Source organism: Monodelphis domestica, chromosome 6, assembly GCF_027887165.1.
Source record: "Monodelphis domestica isolate mMonDom1 chromosome 6, mMonDom1.pri, whole genome shotgun sequence".
Taxonomy (NCBI): Eukaryota; Metazoa; Chordata; class Mammalia; order Didelphimorphia; family Didelphidae; genus Monodelphis; species Monodelphis domestica.
In genome coordinates this window covers 117,296,008-117,302,483 of record NC_077232.1, presented here as the reverse complement: position 1 = coordinate 117,302,483, position 6,476 = coordinate 117,296,008, and positions in this window count along the sequence as shown.

The window sequence follows — 6,476 nt, the reverse complement described above, 5'->3', positions numbered from 1 at the left end:
CACCTTCCTTCATATTCTATTCATTCATTCCCTTGAGATTCTACATATTTTGTTCTTGCAGATGAATTGTGTTATTATTTTTCCTACCTCTCTGAGATAATTTTTGGATAGTTTATTTGGTAGGGCACTGAATAAGCAAATTAATTTAGGAAGAATTATCACTTTTATTATGTTGGTTCAGCCTACTCATGATCAACAAATTTTTTTTTTCAATTCTTTAGATCTAACTTTATTTGTGTGAAAAGTGTGTTTTATTTGTGATCATATGGTTCCTGATTTTTTCTTGGCAGGTAGATTACCAGGTATTTTAAATTTCCTGTAGTTATTTTAAATGAAATTTCATTTTCTATCTCTTGCTGTTGGATTTTATTGGTAGTATAGAGAAATGCAGATGGGAGCAGGATGGAGTGAAATTACAGGAGAAGGTACACAGACCTACCTGATCTCTATCAAATCACCCTCCAAATAACTATGATATAATGCCTCAAAAAGAATTCTGGAGAATAACCCACAAAAAATATTTGTTGAAATAATGTTTCAGACAAAACCAATAAGAACTCTGGCATGAAGTAGAGTGCAAAGTAGCGTGCTCAGATAGGTACCATCTCAACAATATGATTTGAGAGTGGCTGAATCAGAAAGAAAGGAACACTACTAGTACACAAGTGCTTGCAGCCACCTAGTCACAAGATCCTAGTCACAGATTCAAGGTACAAAAGAGTCCTTGTCATTACTCACAGACCAGAAAATGGGTACAAGTACATTAAACACACCTCTTCTTAGACCATAACATCTTGGAAAAACTAGAAATTTATAAATCCCCATAGCTATCTTTGAAGGCAGCTTCACAATGAACTTGAAGCTTGGAATAGTGCTCCATTCTCCAAAGGAAATGAGAACTCACCTGTAACAGTTTTTAAGCTAAAGGGCAGTGGGGGGGGGACTTGAAAGTGAGAAAACAACAACAACAAAAACCACAGAAATATATTTTGGAGACAGTGAAAATGAACACACAAAATTAGATAACAGAGTCAACACTGCTGGATAGAAAAAAGCCCCAAAAGAATTACAGAACAGCTCAAAAGAATTTTTAAAATAAAAAAGGGAGGTAGAAGAAAAAACTGGGGGGAAATGAAGGTGTTAGAGGAAAATCATGAAAACATAGCTTGGTAAAGGTGGCACAAAAATAGAAAAAAATACCTTAAAAATAAAATAATCCGAAGTAGTAAAAGGATAACAAAAATCAGTAAAAGAGACACACGATTCTAATGAAGCAAACTTCTTAAAAGCAGAATTGACCATTATGGAAAAAATATAAAAAAATTACCGGGTGAGAACTACAAAAAAGCCACAATTAAAGCCACATAGAAAAAGATGTACAAATATTTATTGAGCAAAAGAATTCTTTCAAAGTAAAAATGACTAAATGAGAAATGAAGTACAAAACCTCCCTCAAGAAAAACATGTCTTAAAAATTAGAATTGGGCAAGTGGAATCTAATGACTTAATGAGAAATCAGAAAACAACCAAAGAAGTTAAAAAGAATGAAAATTCAAAAGAAAATGTGAAGTATCTTATGGGGGAACAAAAACTGACTTGGAAAATAAATCCAGGAGATATAACCTATTAATTATTGGACTAACTGAAAGCTGAGATCAAAATTAAAGAGCTTAGACATCATCTTTCAAGAAATTATGAAAGAAAACTTTCTTGATTTTCTAGAAACAGAAGGTAAAAGAGAAATGGAAAGAATTACCAATCACCTCAAGAAAGAGATACCCAAAAGACAACTCCAAAAATATCAAAGGTAAATTTCAGAACAGTCAGATCAAGGAGAAAATGTAATCAGTCAAAAAAATTCAGATATCATGGAGCCATAGTCAGAATTTTACACAGTTTATCACCTTCTAAATTAAAGTATTGGAGGACCTAGAACATGTTATTCCTGAGGGCAAAGGAACTAGGACATTAATTAAGAATCACTGAGTATAATCCTTCAAGGAGGAAAAATGGGTATAAAATGAAATAGAAAACTTTCAATCTTTCCTAATGAAAAAAGTAAGAGCTGAATGTAAATTTTTGATTCTCAAATATAAAACTCAAGAAAAATATTAAAAAGTACATAGGAAAAAAGAAATCAAAAGGCGTTTAGTAAGGTTAAACTTTTTATATTCCAACATAGGAAGATGATTCTCATAACTTCTAAACATTTTATAATTATTAAGGCAACTAGAAGGTGTAAACATAGAGAGAAGGCAAGGATTTGAGTTGAATATGATCAAATGATATATAAAAGCAATAAAATTAAGGGGTAAGAAAGATGGATTAATTGGAGGAAAGAGAAAAGGAAAATAGAATAGGTTAAATTATCTCTCAGAAAAGAGGAACAAAGGAGTTTTATAATGAGTGGGGAAGATGTATGGAATTGGGGAGAGGAGTGATAGTTTTCTTTCTTCATTGCCTATTGTAATTCCTTCAGTTTCTTCTTCTCTTATTGATATAGCTAGCATTTCTAGTACAATATTGAATATTAGGAGTATTAATGGTGATATATTACTGTAATTTTCATGCTACTTATTTCTTTAACATTTTTGCATCAATATTCATTATGCACATTGATCTATAGTTTTCTTTCTCTGTTTTTGTTCTTCCTGAGTTAGGTATTAGAAGCATTATTTGTGTCATTAAAGGTATTTGGTAAATCATTCTCAACAGGTAATCTTCCTCAACTGTTTTTTTTTTTCTGAATAGTTTATATAGTATTGGAATTAAATATTATTTAAATGTTGGATAGAATTTACTTGTGAATACTTCAGGTCCTGAGGTTTTTTTCTTTGGGAGTTAATTGGTGATTTGTTCAATTTTTTTTCAAGATGTGATTAAGTATTCAATTCCTCTTCTGATATGGACAATTTATATTCCTCTAAAACTTATCTATTTCATTTAGATTATCAGATTTATTTGCAAATAATTGGGCAAATTAACCCCTAATAATTACTTCAGTTCCTCTTTATTCATTATAATCTCAACCCTTTTGTTTTTAATACTACTAGTTTGTTTTTTATTTCTTTTTGATCAAATTAATCAATAGTTGGTCTATTTTAATTATTTTTCATGAAACCAATTCCTTGTCTCATTTGTTTATTCAATAGCTTTGTTACTTTCAGTTTTATTAATCACTCCTGATTTTTAGAATTTCTAATTCAGGATTTAGTTGAGGGTATTTAATTGTTTTTTTTCCCTAATTTTTATTTTGTTGTTGTTGTGGCATACTCAATTCATTCATCTGCTATTTATCTGATTTACTGATGTAGACATTTAGAGATAGGAATTGTCCCCTAAATATTGCTTTGACCATATCCCAAAATATTTGGTATGCTGTCTCCTTGTGGCCATTCACTGTATGAAATTGTTGATTTTTTTTTTATAATTTTGTTCATTACTTAGGGTTAAGTTATTTAGTTGCCAATTAAATTTTAGTATTTTTCCTTCAGCTCTTTCTTCAATATTATTTTCATAGCTTTATGATCTGAAAAGGACATATTTCAATTCTCTATTTTCTTGCCTTTGGTGGTGTGACTTTTATATTCTATTATATGATCTTTTTATAGTGAAGATGTCATAGATTGCTGAGGGAAAACTATATGTATATATATTTTTTCTCCCCATTTAGTTTTCTTGAGAGGCCTCTCAATTCTAAAATTACTAAAATTCTATTCGCCTGCTTATATTTTTTATTTGACATATAATTATTAAAGGGAAAGCTTAATATCTCCTACTAATATAATTTTAGGAATTTGGATGCTATGCTATTTGGTGCATATATATTTTAATATTGATATTACTTCATTTCTATGGTTCTTTTATCAATAACTAATGTCCTTTATGTCTTTTAATTAGGTCAGTTTTCACTTTTGCTTTGTCTAAGATCATAATTGGTACTCCTGTTTTTTAACTTTAGCTGAGGCATAGGAGATTTTGCTCCAGCCATTTACCTATACTTTTTGGGTGTTTCCCTGCTTTATGTGAGTTTCTTGTACACAGCATATTGTGTGTTTCTAGCTTTTAATCCAGTCTAACATTTTCTTTCATTTTATAGGTATGTTCATCATTCGCACTCAGAGTTATGATTATTCACTGTATATTTCCCTCAAATTATATTTCCCCTGTTCATCTTTCTCTTTCTCTTCTTTCAACCTTTCCCTGTTCACAAAAGTTTTTTGCTTCTGTTTGTCCACTTTTCTGAGTTCCCCCTCCTTTTTGTCATTCTCTCCTTTATTCCCCTTCCTCTTCTTACTTCCGTATTGAAGAAGCTGGATTCCTCTACCTGAGTGTGAATACTATTCCCACTTTCTACCAATTCTTCTGAGAGTAACATTTAAGCATTACCATCCAAACATACCCCCAAGTTCCCTTCTACTGTATTGATTCTTTAATGACTTTTTATGTGGAATAATTTACTCTCAAAATTATCTACTTTTCTCTTCCCAGAATATTATTCCAATCTTATCCCTTGATTCTTTTTAATATCATCACATCATTTCCAGCCTGCCCTCTGTCTAAATATTCTCTTATTTATTGCCCTAATAGTGATAAAGGTCTTGAGATCCTTTAGTACTTTAAGCATTTTAAGTGTTTACTATCATAAATTCTTCAAATATTATAGATATTTTAAGCATCTTGTCACCTTTGTAGTTATATAATTAGTTTAACTCCATTGTTTTCTTTGATTACTTTAAGTATATTAAGTACTTAAGGTGTCTCTTATACTATAGAAATCTTAACTATCCTTGTTATCACTTTTCCATGCAAGGGTGTGATTAGTTTAAACCAAATGATTCCCTTGAATATTTTCTGTGTGAACTTTTATGCTCCTTTCGAGTGTCAAATTTGATCCTTGAATTATTTCTTTAGAATTCCTCTATTTCTTTAAATATCTATTTCTCTCCCTCATGTATTATGCTCAGTTTTGCTGGTTTGGTGGTTTTTGGTGTAGGCCTAGATCTTTTGTCTTGAGGAATATCATATCCCTTGCATTATGATCCTTTAATGAAGAAGCAGTCAGGTCCTATGTAAATACTGATTTTGCTTAAATTCGTTTGTTATGTTTTATCCTAATATTTAGAAATTTTCAGATTTAATATGCAAACAATATACAACTTTTATTCCTCAAAATAAACTTGTTTAAATTTAGTATGTATGCCGTTACTTTTTCTGGATATTGGTTTAGTAGACTTTTTGCTTTGAGGTTATTAACACATAAGATATCAAGTCTCTGAAACAAATGGTTTAAAATTTGGAAATGATCCTACACATCACCTGTTGCAACTCCTTTGCAATATTCCCCTGAAATGCGCATAGTCTTTACTTGAAATTATGCAGTTCTTGGGCAACTTGCTAAACCAGCCTTTTCTTTCTTTTTTTTTTTTTTTGAGACTATCCACTATCTTTTGTAGAGGAAATTATGCAGAAATTTGGAATAGATAATCTCTAAGGATTTTTTTTCTAGGACAGTTTTTATAATATGACATATCAAGAGGGCTGTCATTGAGAGTATTTCTTGTGCTTTTCCATTATTTCTGCCTGTACAAATCATGAGTTATTACTTAGTAAAAAGGAAATATACACAGCAATCAATTTTGAAGGAATTCACAATCTCCTCAATTGATATTATATTAATTTAGAGGGATATCTACCCCATGCAAGAGTTGAATAAGAATTTCATTTGATCACTAATATTACTTCAGAGAATAATTTTATCCTTAAACCTTATGAGGTTGAGAATAAAATGTTGTTAAATCCCTGACCCTTTTTAAAAGTAATTTGTTAAACCAGCCTATCCAGTTGAAAGAGCACTTTCATCTCTTTTCCCCTTTGTCAATACTATTCCTTCCTAAACATACTCCATACTATAAAAAAGGATGTTAAAGCATTGTAAGAATTGCATTGATATCTAATCACAATACATTTCTTAGGATGGATAGATAATAGATAAATGATTAAGTGAAGAAGAAATTAGATACAGAAACAAAAAGAACAGGAGCATTTAAGCTTTTACAAATTAAAGAAGATAGAAACAAATGTATAGAAAGTGTGGAACTGAATTTTCCTACTTAATAGTCATTTATTCTATGCTGCCAAACAAATTCAAGAAAGAACTCCCTTAATTTTAAAATCTGAGAAATTCCTGGTGGAGAATCTAGTACTCTGGACTAAAAATATCTCTCTTCTGCCTCTGGTGAAATTTTAAGGAAACAGACATCAGGTATACTATAATGAACTTGTTAAAACTATGATAGATTCCTTCCATTTGAAATTTGGTTTTTATGGAGTAAAAACTTCTATAGTCTTGTGTAGAAATTGACTAGGAATCAGAAGATGCCACTATGTCACTAAATATCTTTAAGATATTGGAAAAGTCACTTCATAATTTACCTCTTTGGGCCTTAATTATTCAGTCCTAAAAGAGAATATGA